At 50.8% G+C, this 13,806-nt stretch overlaps 1 protein-coding gene across 2 annotated transcripts in view; it reads left to right on the top strand.

The window, feature by feature from the left end:
- Positions 1-13,806, top strand: part of LOC142021595 (ankyrin repeat and fibronectin type-III domain-containing protein 1-like) — a 395,272-nt gene that overhangs the window by 15,385 nt on the left and 366,081 nt on the right. Inside the window, exon 1 of one of the 2 annotated variants that reach the window (XM_075010622.1) lies at positions 7,130-7,180. The exons of the other annotated variant lie outside the window; for it this stretch is intronic. The gene's annotated coding sequence lies outside the window, so the exon portion shown is untranslated. Of the gene's footprint in view, positions 1-7,129; positions 7,181-13,806 lie in introns of those variants that run through there. 2 annotated transcript variants of the gene reach the window in all.

Genomic DNA, 13,806 nt, shown 5'->3' with positions numbered 1-13,806 from the left:
AGCTGGAAGCCTTGGTAAAGAGGGACATTTTTGCTGAGAGGCATCGAAGAATGTAACGCCATTTTATATCAGAGAGTTAAAACTCGCTTTATAATGGTGGAGCAGCCATTGAAAACTAACACGGATCACCCAGAGGCTGTGACTGGAAGCTGAGTGGATGTGTCTCCTGGGATGAGCTGTTGTCACCTCTTGGGCTACAATCTTCGATGGCAGCCAACAGAACCTGTGTTTAAGGTATGATAATTGTAATGCACAGCCACTAATTGTCTGAAAATAGGTCTCCTGTCTCTAAACTGATACACGTTTTGGGCTGGTCTGTGACAGGCTATCCCTTCATACCCAGCAAATGACTCTACCTTTGCCTGCCATTCAGTGCAAAATTCCCCTTCAGACTTCAGATAATGCCAGAGAAATGAGACCATCATTTAGAATCAAGGACAGCGTGTGCCAGAAAAAAGGGATCTTAGGAGTCAAGGCTGTAAATAGATCCAGCAAAAAGTGTGTTGGATGGCACTGAGAAGTGTAACCTTGCTGGGAGAGTCACTGCAGGTTCAGGACTGTTACATAGGAGGCCCATCCTTGCTGCACAGAAAGCGGGGAGCTCCCAGGTTGTGCCAGAAGAGCGCAGGGTTGCCGAGAGTTTCTGGTGAAGCAGCTGCTACTTGCTAACCCTGCCGAGAGCCAAATGTTGCTGTGCACCTTGTGCCAGAGGCAGTACGTTGATGCACTGGTCACTGCAGGCAAATGCCTTTGAGAAGGGAGCCCAGAATGAAATGTGCTTGTGCTTGGAACAAGCTAAAAGTTTTAAGGTTCAGGCTCCTTTGCTGGTTATCCAAGGGCAGGTTCACAAGGAGGTGTGATTCAGCTTTATAGTCAGGAACTAAAGGGATAAAGAGAGACAAATTCCATGCTAACAGCGATACTAATCATTGGGGCCGTTATCTTGTGATGAATATAATGGTGATGAAAGGTCAAGTAAAACTGTTCTGAAGACTGAAGTCCTGAATTTATCCCCAGCCCAGAGGACACTTGCCCTATGCAACTATAATGTGTCTTATCTGATCACTGAGGTGTTCCATCTCCACTCAGCTGTTGGATTGTCTGCTGAGATTCGCAGCAACGGGGATGCTTTGGGGCCAATTGTGAAAATGGCTGTTCGCAAAGAATCTGATGGAGACTGCTCAGCTCATTTCACTTGGATTACTGAGACGTGGGCAATACAAACAGCTTACTCTATACGCAGATCCGTTGTAATCCAGCCACCTGCTGGGGAGGGCGATAGACAGCCGCATGTAGCACGTCACACAGCTGACCTGGGGTAGTCGAGGGCAGACAGGCAGAACATTGATCTCATCCAGGAGCTCCTCAAGCAGCAATCAGCAATGGAATCAAATGATCTCTTTTGGCAGGCAGAGAAGCTGAATGACTTTGCAGAGATTTAAACTTGTGGCTTCTGGGCAAGGTTGAAAGTAACAAATTTATTCCAGGTACTGTCCTATCACAGCCCCTCCTCTTGGGTGGGGGGGGGCCTCAGGGCAGGACGTGCAGGGGTTGCAATACAACAGTACTTGCAAGAAATTTAAGTGTGGTGTGGAGTGCAGAGGGTTGGGGAGTGTGCAGAGGAGGTGGATGTCAGGGTTGGGGGGTTCTCAGAGCAGAGGGCTGGGGTGTGTGTGCAGGATGCAGGAGTCAGGGCTCGGAGCTGGGAGTGTGCAGGGAGGCTCAGGGCATGGAGCTCAGGGGTGTGGCTCAGGGCTACAGAAGTCCCAGTCACAGCCAGGTTACTTTACCTGGCTGGTGGACAGGCCCCTGCCCTGCTGCTCCTGTTCGCTGTGCTGCCACCATGGAACGGCGGGCTGGCTGTGTGGGGGCACTGCTGCAGGGAAACCGACGGCGGCGTGAGAGACTGCCTGGCCTGCTGCTCCCCTCCCCTGGCTTCTTTCCAGGGGCTGCTGCCAGCAATGCACTCCATGTGTGCCGCCTGGCATCCAGTGAGAGAGCCAGCAGGACAGGTCCGGCTGCACCACAAGCCCAGCTGGGAACCGTTACGCCCCCTCTACTGTGTGCCCCACACCCAGCCCCTTTCACACCTGGCTGCACGTACCAGGCTGCCTGCGCCAATCTGCAGCAGGAGCCCTGAGAGCTCAGCTAGGAGAGCGAACAGCAGCTGCCTGGCACACACCTACAGTGGAGTACCCAGCCGGAGCAGCACGCTGGGGAACCCCCCTCTTTACTTTCATCTCTGCTTTCGGGAGTTTACCAGAGAAAAACATGGCGTGGGGCACGGCTTCTCCCCTTGCAGGGCATGCTGGGAAGCTGTCTTGGGCTAATATGTCAATCAAGGGGAGTGGTCTGCAGGTTAGGGTGCATGGCCAGTCTTGCAACCCAGCTAACACGTGGATCAAGCCTGGTGGGCATGCATGCTTCTCCAGCTCAGCTAGCGGCAATGGCTGCTGCCCACAGGGTAGTGCTTTAGCCTGTGCTGGTAAGTTTCCTGTGGCAGTGAGCAGGCTGCCTTTCTGGTCTCCAGTGCCCTGCTGGGTAGGGGTAAGATTTGGCCTTCTGCTTGTACCAGTTCAGTGAATCAGTGGGCGTTGTTATTCTTTGTGCACCTGTGTCATGTGATGGCCTGGCCTGAAAAGGCACCCGACTCTGGAAACCTGTTATTGCTGCCACTGGCATCGCAGTGTAGAATCTTTGTCGTTTCTGAGCTCAGCGGGACCAGAGAGAAGAAGATTATGGGCATTAATCACTAATAATTTTTCTGCATCACCTATCATTTTACACCTGAGTTACAGTGAGGCAAAGGGCCCTTTCACACTGCTGTGTGGGGAGAGAGCTCACCAGGAGAATAGTGGTATGGTGGGAGTGGGTGCTGGCAAAATGCAAACCAGGCTGCCATGCTCGCTCTGGCAGCTTCTTGTCATTAATCAAGCTAGAGTGGTCAGCTCTGTGGAGCTCAAGATTTCTCGCTAGAAAGACAAGACTTGTGCGAGAGTGACTCCTCCTCCTAGTGTTTGGTTGGTGGCTACTGGCAGCAGGTAGGAACCAGCCTGAGCCACAAAGCAGATCCTGGTGTTCTTGGACTTCCTCCTATCGGGCACTGCACTCCCTAGTCACTTGGGCTTTTGGAAGAGCTGCCTGCATACCTTAAAGCTGAGCTGCAGCACCCCTTTGCTATTCCATTCCTAGGCTACTCCGTACAGATTTGCCAGTCTCTCTCAGCTAAACTACTCTGTGGCTGTTCTTGACCCTGACTGTGTAGCTTAGAAGAAATATTGGAGACACAATCTGCAGCTCCCTGCTATTCTGCTCTTATTTTCCCTCTGACCGTTCTGCCAATGTACTGCAAGCCTGATTTATAGAATCCCTATTCTTCCAGCTCTGAGGCTAAGACTGTCTGTTGTTTTGAGTAGTATTGTGGTGCGGGTGCATGTATACAAAGAACTAGATTGAGACCCACTCATTCAGCTGTATGCAGAAATATGATGACATTGACACACTAAATAACAGAACTCTTCAGCCTGGGGAAATACACCTAGTGGGGTGACTCTGTCTTCTCCAGTCTTCCCCTCTTGACAGCTATGTTTATGGGGCAAGGATGACTCCAAAATATCTACCAATCAGCACCTACAGATACATTTGTGATTTCCAATGGCTATTTTCAGAGGTACGAGATGAAAAATAATCTCAGGCTATGTCTACGCTTACTAAACACTTCGAAATGGCCATGCTAGTGGCCAAATCGAAGAATACTAATGAGGTGCTGAAATGCATATTCAGCACATCATTAGCATGCCGCCAGCCATGGCACTTCGGAAGTGCCATGGTTTGGTGCTTGCGGCTCATCTACATGGGGGTCCTTTTCAAAAGGACCCCGCCAACATCGAAATCAACTGATAGATTAAGGGGATTTTGATGTTGGCAGGGTCCTTTCGAAAAGGACCCCCGTGTAGACGAGCTGCGGGCAAGCGAACCATGGCACTTTCGAAGTGCTGCAGCCGGTAGCATGCTAATGAAGCGCTGAATATGCATTTCAGCACCTCATTAGTATTCTTTGATTTGGCCATTAGCATGGCCATTTCGAAGTATTTAGTACGCATAGACATGGCCTGGGTGTTTCTATCAAGTTAAGAATGTAAGCAAGAATCAAATATGCCTTTAGCCCAGGGGTTTGCAACCTGTAGCTCTGGAGCCACATGCAGCTCTTTAAGGACTTCTTGGTGGTTCCCGACATTTTAATTGCAAAGTTCAAAAAAAACAAAAAAACAAAACCTCCTGATTGTTTGTGGTAAATGGCGAACGTCTAAAAGCTCCACAATGAACAACTCACATCTAAATAGCAAACGATATGTGATCTCAAAACTTTGGCTAACTCCCCCTTTAATATGTGCAGTGCATTGTGGGATATGATACTCTGTCTGTGTTTTGATCATGTTGCTAATAAAGGCTTGATTTTGAAAAGGAAAAGGAAAAGGAAAAGGAAGCTTGTGGCATTCCTACTGTGAAGGGCAGCATGCGTTTTAAGAAGGAAAATGGAAATCAAACATGATGTAAGACTGACTTAATTAAAGTGGGTTTGGGAGTGAAAGTCAGGAAGACAGTGGTGCAGAGACACACACAAAGTGTGAGGAAATAGAATATGTAAAAAGTCTGTGAATGTCCTCCAGTAAACATGCATCACATTGCAAATTCTGGTGTGTAGGCGCTGTTCTTAAACTAGGGGTTACAAAAAGTATGGGTTGATGTTTTTTCTTAAGGACTGTCTCGTATTCACATGCATTGTGACTCTTGAATTACTAAGTTTTTACCAATTTTTTTTTAAAAGGCTGTTCTTGCTACTTTGGTTGCTGACCTGTCTTAGCCCTTATAACAAGAGGTGTCTGAACTTGCTTGATATGTCTTTTGAGAGGAAGTGTTGCCTAGTGGTCACAAAAGACGATTAGCAGTTAATACACTTGGATTCTAATTTTACGTCTACCACTGAATCCTGGGACCCGGGACACACCACTTCACTTTCATAGCTATATACCAGAGGGGTAGCTGAGTCAGTCTGCATCTTCAAAAACAACAAAAAGTCCTGGGGCATCGTATAGACTAACAGATATTTTGGAGACTTTCCTACAAATTTAGACCCACCCCTGGAACCCCCACTCATGCAACCGACAAAGCGGGTCTTTACCCACGAAAGCTGATGCTCCAAAATATCTGTTAGTCTATAAAGTGCCACAGGACGCCTTGTTTTTCATAGCTATATGCCTCCGTTTACCCCCTGGTAAAACAGGTAGTATGATATCCCCCAGCAGTGTTGTGGAATTTAACCAGTCAATGATTATAAAACACTTCAGAGCCTTGGCTTAGGAAAGTGTCCCTCTTCAGGAAAGAGCATACGCGTGTGCACAACCTGAATTTCCACGGAACTGAAGCACGTGCTTAAAGCAAAGCCTTTGCCAAATGCTTTTCTGAATCAGTAATAGGTGTTTGCAAAAGTGGGCCGCCCCTTCAGTCTCTCCCCGCTCAGTCAAAGGCAGGACATTTCCACCCAGCAAATCCTTCCCTGGGGCTGGTCCCTTAGTTCAACTGGTCATGAGGGAAAGGAGTTTGTTATTCAGAGTGTGCCTGGAGCGTTTTGGCTGTGGTGCCCCACACACGGCCCTGCTCCTCTGCCAGATGTAGGCCACTCCAGGATTCTTCTCTCTTTTTTTTTTCCATGCACAGCAGCCACTTTCTCTGCAGTATCATTACACAGAGATCTCTTTCCTAATCCTGGGGTAAGGCTTCCCTCTGGTGAATCGTGCCCTTTTCTGTGTGTGTGCATTGTGTGTGCACTGTCTCAAACCTGAAATGTGAAGGTGACAATGGCTTGGAGGCAGGTGAAAGTGAGGACTCCATGCCACCAAGTCCCAAAATTCCTGGTCAGTCCGGCAGGGTCCCAGCCTACTGGGGGCTCTGGCAAGATTTAGCAGGAGATCCCTGAGGCTGCGCATACTGTACACGTGTGCATTTACATCTCCAAATGGCTCTGGGTAACCATTGGTAGACCATGAGACTCAGTCTGAGTCATGGGTTTAAATCCGATGTTAGGCTCATTGCTTAGCTACGTTACTAGAGAGAGGCCGGCATATAACGCCTGTTTCCCCATGCAGCTTGTCATTGTTTCAGCTGTTACCATCCTTGGAGTAGAGCGTGAAGGGTGTTTGTGTGAAATGACCCTACAAAACAACAGGTTTCCCAGTTGTCTTACTGCCCTGAGCTCAGTGCCCTTCAGACTGCTGGGCATCTCATATCCCTTCGGGCTCCTCAGAATAATCTTGAAGTAGCTTCTGGAATTATACCCTCATCAGTCCCCGCCTCCCTTCTCCCCAGAGCCCGATGCGGCCCGGGGGAGCATGGGCAGCTAGCGTGGGAGGTAACTTGCCTTGGCCTGGTACGTGCTGGAGCAGGTCACCCCCTCAGCTGGGCTGACACAGGAAAGCTGGGTGGAGCAGCCTTCTGAACCGGAATGAGGCGGAGAGACAGCAGGGCCTGATGCTGCTGTCATTCCTGCCAGCGCCTGGCTGAAATAACTCCCCAGGCTCATCTGGCCAGAGGCGAAGTTGCACCGGAGAGGAAGCGCGCAGCCCTTTGAGCCTGCAGGTGCCTCGTTGAGCGGGGGGGTCAAGATTCCCAGATCTTTGAAAGCCCCACGGCTGTGGGGGACGCACGTCTGGTCAGCTGCGTGTGAGAGGGACCCGGGCGGTCCAGCGCCGCCGGTGGGTGTGTCTGTTGCGCCCACAAACACGCAACCAGCCCCGTGTCTGAGCAGGAGCAGGGCCCGGGCCAGGGCCAGCTCCCCCTTCCATTCCTCCCCCCGGCTGGGGACCCCGCCGCCCAGCGGCGCTCGCGGCTGTCAGCGCACCGAGGCTGGGCCATGCAGAGGGGCGCCCCGCCGGGGCGTGGTGCTCAACGCAGGCCGGGGGGGGGCGGCGGCGCCCCTCTGCAGCAGCCCCAGGCCTCGCCCCCCGCCGCTCCCGGTGCGCACCAATGAGCTGGCCCCGGCGGCTCCGGGGCACCCTCGGCTGCGCCGCTCGCAGCGGCGGGGCGGGACGGGACGGGGCGGTGCCACCCGGATCTCACGCCCCGCGCTGCCGGAGAGCCGGGCTGGAGGCAGCCGCCGGGTGCCCGACTTCTCCCTGCTCCGGTAAGGGGCGCGGGCCGGGCGCCTCCCCGGGGCGGCAGCTGCGGACGGGCCGGGCGCTGTCGGGTGCCCCGGGTGGGCTTGGGTCGCGCCGGCTTCCTGCGGCCCGGGGAGAGCAGCCGGGGAGGGGCCGTGGCCGTGGCCGGGGCCGGCTGGCGGTGCGGGGACTCCCGCGGCCGCTGCGCCGCCGGTCACTCTGCCCGTTCACACGGCCGACGTGGGGATCGACTTTCCCTCTCGCGCTGGGCCTCCCTGCCCGGAGAGCAGGCGCAGGGTGGATTACTTAATGCTCTTGTAATGCTGTTTGGCTGCCCCGCTCCAGCCCTTCTGCGTGAAAAGAATCTGCCTTGAAATAACTCCTCACCCCATCCTCCGCCGGCGGGGAGCGGAGGAGGGACGCCCCCTGCGGAAGTCACGGTGCAGTCGAGTAGTTTTATTCTTGCTTTAGGTCTTTGCTCCTAGGACAGGTCTCGCTGTGGGTCGAACTAAATGGGCTTCACAGCAGATTTGCTCATTGGACTGGTTTATTCCAGAAGCTCCTAATACTTTACAATCCAGTTTTTAGCAAACTGGAGGTTTTATTCATCAGACAGATTAATTCCATCACTGAGGCCCCATTTTTTTTTTTTTTTCCAGAAAAGGATGTCTGTAGAAAATGCAAGTTCTGGCCAGGAGCCAGCTGGCCAGTAGAGGTTTGCCCCCAGCAGGCTGCTTTTTCTCCCTTGTGATATTCTTTTTCAGAGTGTTTTGAGTGGAGGGGAGTTGTGGCTTCCAGGTGATGCAAAGTTTATCCTCCAGCCCAGTGTAAGGAAGTGTTTAGTTCTGGCTGGTTCCTGGGCTAACCTTTTGCTTTTTATTTTGAAGTTAGGTTGCTTTTCCACGGAGTCTATCTGAGAGAGGAAATTCTCAGACAGGTGGCCTTGAAACGTAGCCAGTTGTAATGACAGAAGTGGCTTTCCTACTAGTAGAATGTGCATAGAGGCTCTTTTAAGGAGGCTGGTTCTTGGATTTAGACAGGCTGATGTTTACACATCTTTCAGAAAGAGGGAGCAGGGAACTCTTTGACTTTTGTTCCTTTAGGCTCTGATTTAGTCAGGTGTTCCAGCACAGGGTTAAGTAATTTCAAGCACGTGAGAAATCCTATGGGCATCGCTGCTTGGCATGTGCTTAAGTATAATGCTGAATGCAGCCCTACAGGACAATCGGTTATTTTGAAACCTCTGCTCCTATTCATGCCAGTCCCATGCACTGGGTAGTTCAACATTGCTTTTCTCTTCTTGGCAGTATCTGCGCAAGACAGACTGCCCAAGTACTGTACAACCTTTATTGTGATCAGCAGGAAATTTCTCCTCCTTTCCCCCTCTCCTTTTCAAGCTGCCTTTGTTCTGGGGTGAGAATGACTTCATTTAGCTAAGGAGGAAATTCTGTCCCTCTCCTCCTCCTCTCTGTTGTAAATATGTACAGCTTTTGAACTCGTAACCCTAGAAATGATGGATGTGACTGAGGAACATTGCCTCGTGTGGTGTAATCTTCTTTCCCCTGGTAGTGTCACACTCACTTTTTCTGCTTGGAGAATATTTTGCTTGTGCTCTGCACCAGTGTTCCCTGTAAGCTGAGTGCTTGGGCGGCCGCTCAGGAGAGATTCAGGTGCTGACCAGCTGATTAGCAGAGCGCCCACAGTCAGCCGCAGCCAGCAGCCTGTGTTTCTATGGGAGGTGCACATATCAAAATTTGTCTCGTGGATGGAAAAAATTAGAGGGAAGCTGCTCGGCGCTTACCTAAAGTCATTACTACTAGATTCAAGAAACTTGGAACTTGCCTGATAGCCTCCCTGCTGTCTCCAACCTGCCCCACATGGTGGCTCTGTCACTGGGTCAACTCTTTCTCCCCATGGAGCCAGAGGCGGGTCTAGCTATTTCTTTTGCCCAGCCAGCAAAAGTACCAGGTAAAGAAGCTTGTGCCAAGAACATACGTGGTAATGTATTTGGGCATGTGTTTGTGCCTAGCTGGAGTTCCGGGTTCATGAGGATCTCCTGCTGCATCCGTAGAGAGCAAAACCCCCTCACTTTGTTTTCTTACAATCCTCAAGAGGCAGCCAAACATTCCCCAACAAGTAGGCAACCTGCAGCATTGGGTACGTCCAGTCAGTGCTGCAAGGGGTCTGCACTGGGGGAAGAGATACCACTCGCTCATCAGTAAAAGTCACTAGCATCCCATGAGGGCAGGGGACTTGGCTCGATGCCCTCTTGAGAGCCCTTCCGGCTCCCGTGTTCTGTGACTCTCTGAAGAAGTGAGTTTTGGGAGAAGGGCAATAGGGCTTAGGCGAGGATAAGAAATTCTGGGCGACAAATAGGAGCTTCTGTAGAAAATTGATATGGCCCCTGCACCTTGCCAGGAGTTTTCCCAGAGGGAGGAGTTACCCCATGTGTAAAGCACCAGTGCCGTACAAACAATAATCGTTTCCTTGCAGAAAAAGTGCCTGGGTGGGAAAAACTTCATTCATGTGAAGAGTCATGGGATGGATGTTTTCTGTGTCCCTCAGGGAGAATTAAATTAATAGCAAGAAGATATCCCTGATGTAACAGTTGTTGAGGCAGTCAGAATGTTTAATTAGAATTCTTTCTTTCCAGGGATTTATAATCTGGTGAATACATTTGCTGTGTTAACCTTAACGATCTGATTTTAAAGAGTTTAGCTGTTGTCAGTCACTTGTGAAAGCACTGCAATTGTTTGTTTCTTTTCTTTTTCAAGAGTCCGCTTTGTAGCATCATTCACAGAAGGGTTTGCTGTAGCATCTTGCATGGTATTGAATGGATGTCCAGGCTATAATATTCTGTATTTTTCACATGGAGAAGAGGAAATTCATCCACTGTTCTGCAGCACATCAGGAGGATCCATAACAGGGTTACAAATATAGACAGGAGGAGGGGACACATCACTTCCAATAGAAAACTAATGCAAACTGGAAGGAAGGCGCCCCATCCCTGTCTCACTGGCCTCTGGCTTTTCAGGGAGCTGGCTGAGAGAGCCAGCTGGGACAGGGGAAGGGGCAGCGCTGTTGCTGAAGGGTGGCCTGGCTGAGGAGCTGGGAGCCCAAGTGTGATGGCAGCCCCTGTTAGCTTTCCTTCGGGCAGGCGATTTAAACATGAATTCTGCAGGAGTGTGATCTCCTTTCATGTGTTACCCTTTGTCCATTGTCCCTTTTAACGACAATTGCACGTATATCATGGGCATTTGACCAATACCAAAATGTGTTTAGTTTGCTAAGGTGGGTAGATGCTAGGTGGGATTCAGAGTTTGTTGGTGGTATTTCCCCTGCTCCAGTCTTTGTTGGTATTCTCTCCTAACTTTGTCTCGTCCCTCCCCAGCCTCGGGTGCTCCCTCGCTGCACACCTTGTTGTATATTTTTTTCCTTTGCCTAGCAGTTGTCTGTGTAGGCAATATGAATTCGTGGGGCTAGGCAGTGCGGAAGTGCTGGGGAAGGAAAGTGAAAGGTGCATTTAGCTGTGCCCCCTCCACCGTATGCTTATAAACCACCTCTTGTATACAAGCCTCAGGGCACCAAGAATGCTCCACCTTCCAAACAGTGTTGAATGGGAGTTCCTTTTAGAGATGGCTTAATACTGCTTTTTGGGAGATGCTGAGACCATCTTGAAACTTCATGAGAGCCCTCATTTAACTGTCCTGCAAAGATGAAAGCCTTTGGATCTTAGAGAAAGAATCACAAGTCAGATGACTCCATAACACCGCAGGGCTTGAAACAATTAACGGGTGTCTTCTAGCTAGAGGCTGCTTTGATGCTGAGGACAAAGGTCCACAGCCATGTCCAAGTGTGCAGTTTTGAGCCTTGTTTTCTGCTGAGCTTACCCAAGCAGTAGTAGCAGCAAGAAACAGATGTGATTCTGAACCGTTTCGCCGCTGTTCTAGGGTCCTTAGTGCAGTCACACAGAGTTCTCTGGGAGCGGTGTCAGTCCAGAACAGCAAACCTGACACTAAGTCACTGTGAAGGAAATTCAGGGAGCTAGCTTGAAGGGTTATTGATCCTGCAGGAGAGCAAGTCTGGCCACCACTGATGAGCAAAGACTCGTGTGGCTGGAACTTGCTCCAGAAAGGCAGAGTATGTTTGTGGTGGTGTCCCAGAGCCCCAGTGTGCCAGACCATCCAGATAGAGAGGAAATTGTGGTCAGCTTGTAATTTGACAGAGTGAATGCCTTTGCTCCGAAAGAGATCTGTTCCCCAAAGGTTCCATTGGCCTCCCTTTTCTGCAAGTGCACCAGGGATGAGCTTGCCCAGTCTCCGGTGCTGTGCCAGGCCTGTCTGCAGTTCCACATACTGCCCCTAGAAAGGGTCTGGCCCAAAACCTCTTGCAGCCTGTGAAACTGAGCAGGAATGTTGCCTCACAAGGGAGCTGGGTTGATGTGCTTCTACTGTCTCTTTACAGTGGGTTGTAGTGATACACCTTCCCCCAAGCCAGCCTCCTGGGAATCTCAGCTGCCCTGACATGGCACATTCACTTGAGACCTGGGAAGGCGCCACCTTCGTTATCAGTGACAGACAGTCCATAGGAATTCTGCAAGGCTATGGCCGTTGTTTGCAATTACGGGCAGCGTTTGCATGTAACCGTGTTGTTGAGGCAAGACTGCCATTTTAATCAGGTTAATCCTCCCAAAGGGCCAGAGGAGAAATAGTATAATCTGGAGAGACCTCTCTTTATTTTAGTAATTAGAAAGGGATTGTTACCCTGGCACAAATCCTTTTCATGCTGGGGGATTTTGACTCCTGGGTATCTGATACTTTTATGTGGTGGCTGGTTTAGAAGGGGAGTGTGAGAAAATCATGGAATTATCAGCCTGGCTGGCTCTCTTCTTGAGGTTATTAGTGGTGATGTGAAAACCCGACAGATTCCTGCATGGAAACTATGCAATCCGATTGGCAGAGCTGGCACGATTTTGGAAAAACATTTTTTATGTCAAGAGTCACCTTGTTCATGCCCTGCAGAGCTCACAGTGAGGAGCCGGGGCAGTATGACCAGCCGCATTTTTTTCAGAGGGCATCTCTGGCTTCTGAACACGTAGTGTAGGTTGCTTTGGGGGCCATTCCCTTCTGCAAAGGGGCACTATGCATCCAGAGCAGTCTGGATGAGATAGGGATTTTTAAAGTCCCACACAGGAACGATGGAGGCCTTGACGCTTGTTAAAGGCACGCCTCCAAATAGTGAGTTGAAGGCAGTTCCTGGCTGCCCCTTTGCCTGTTTCTGTGGTTTTACGATCATGTGTTCATACCTAGAAGTTACCCTTGCTGCTTTTTCTCACTCTGTCTGTTGTGTAAGTCCCACACAAACAGGAAGGTGACTGCATAAGAGGGACAAGGAGTGTGATTAGATGCAAAGTGTGGGTGTGTCTACGTGAGCTGCACTCAGGTGTCACTTGTGGTGCAGGCATACTCCAAGGAGCAGCTGCATCAGTGGAACGACCCCCTTTACCAGGCCGTGCTAACTGGGACAGAACTAAGTGTGTGGAGCATTCGTTTTCCCTTAGGGCAGGGCACAGTGCTGATAGCTGCTACTACTGCGGTGGAAGAGTGCTGCAGTATGCCAAGGGCGTTGCATGGAATGGTCCTTGCTAGTGCTGTGGGTTTACCATTTGTGTCCTCTTCTGATTCTGCAGAGCGTGCAATGTGGATTCGAGGTCTGGACTTTAAAATGCCAGCTAGAATTCTGGTAACTGAGAATGCTGGCCCAGGGAAGGTTGGAAGCGTACGCAGGGTCACTGTCTGTCTCTTGGGTCCATATCTCAATGATCTTTTCTCAAGGGGAAAGAATTTTGCTGGAAGAATCTTTTCCCCTCTCCCAGCTCTGGGTTAAAAACTCCTGAGAATTTTTCTTCCAAGTGCGTGCTCCGGTGGAACACTTGTCTTGTTTGCCTGGCTGCCCGGCTACACCAGTAAACCTTCTCTGGCGAAGTTCAGCCCATTGCGTGTCAGACTGAGTTTGAGGAGCACAGCGTGTTACTGGCGCCTCTGAGCTGTCCCTGTAGCATAGCATGGGGTCAGTGTCTTGCCCATGGCTTTATACAGAAATCAAGACTGACGGTCCCTTTCGGTCGCAGGCTGGGCATGCTGGGCGGTCAGTTTGATCTTGTCTAGTAGGCAGTAAGTAGTGAAATATCCCTTATCGAGATGGAGTGCTGGCCAGTGGGTTTTTCCTAATCTGCTTTTCAGCTGCCCTCAGCAAGGCCGGCAGCCGCTGTGGGCTCTGGGGCAAGGGGCGTGTGAGGGTCTGGTTCAGCACCCAGAAAGGGGTAGGGCCTTGTACTTGTGCCAGGGGCAGCCAGCCCTTCGTGCCTGTCCTGGCCCTCAGAGCTGCATGGAGCGCCTGGCGCGGTGCTCTGGTGGCGATTCAGAGAGGCGGGGGGGCTCCAGCTGTTGCTGCAATGGCAGCAGCTCAGAGCCCTGGGCCCCTTTGGGAGCCCCTGTGACTTTGTCAGATGAGGAAGCAGGTTTTTGCCCTGGAAACTGATGCTTCAAAATATCTGTTAGTCTATAAGGTGCTACAGGACTTCTTGTTGTTCTGCTTGTTAAGAGATGCAAACCCAACCGGAGGGATTTTGCTGTCATGCAGACTTGCTGCT

Source organism: Carettochelys insculpta, chromosome 16 (assembly GCF_033958435.1).
Source record: "Carettochelys insculpta isolate YL-2023 chromosome 16, ASM3395843v1, whole genome shotgun sequence".
NCBI classification, from domain to species: Eukaryota; Metazoa; Chordata; order Testudines; family Carettochelyidae; genus Carettochelys; species Carettochelys insculpta.
The sequence above is the reverse complement of the archived record's forward strand: the minus strand, read 5'-3'. Positions and strand labels throughout refer to the sequence as shown.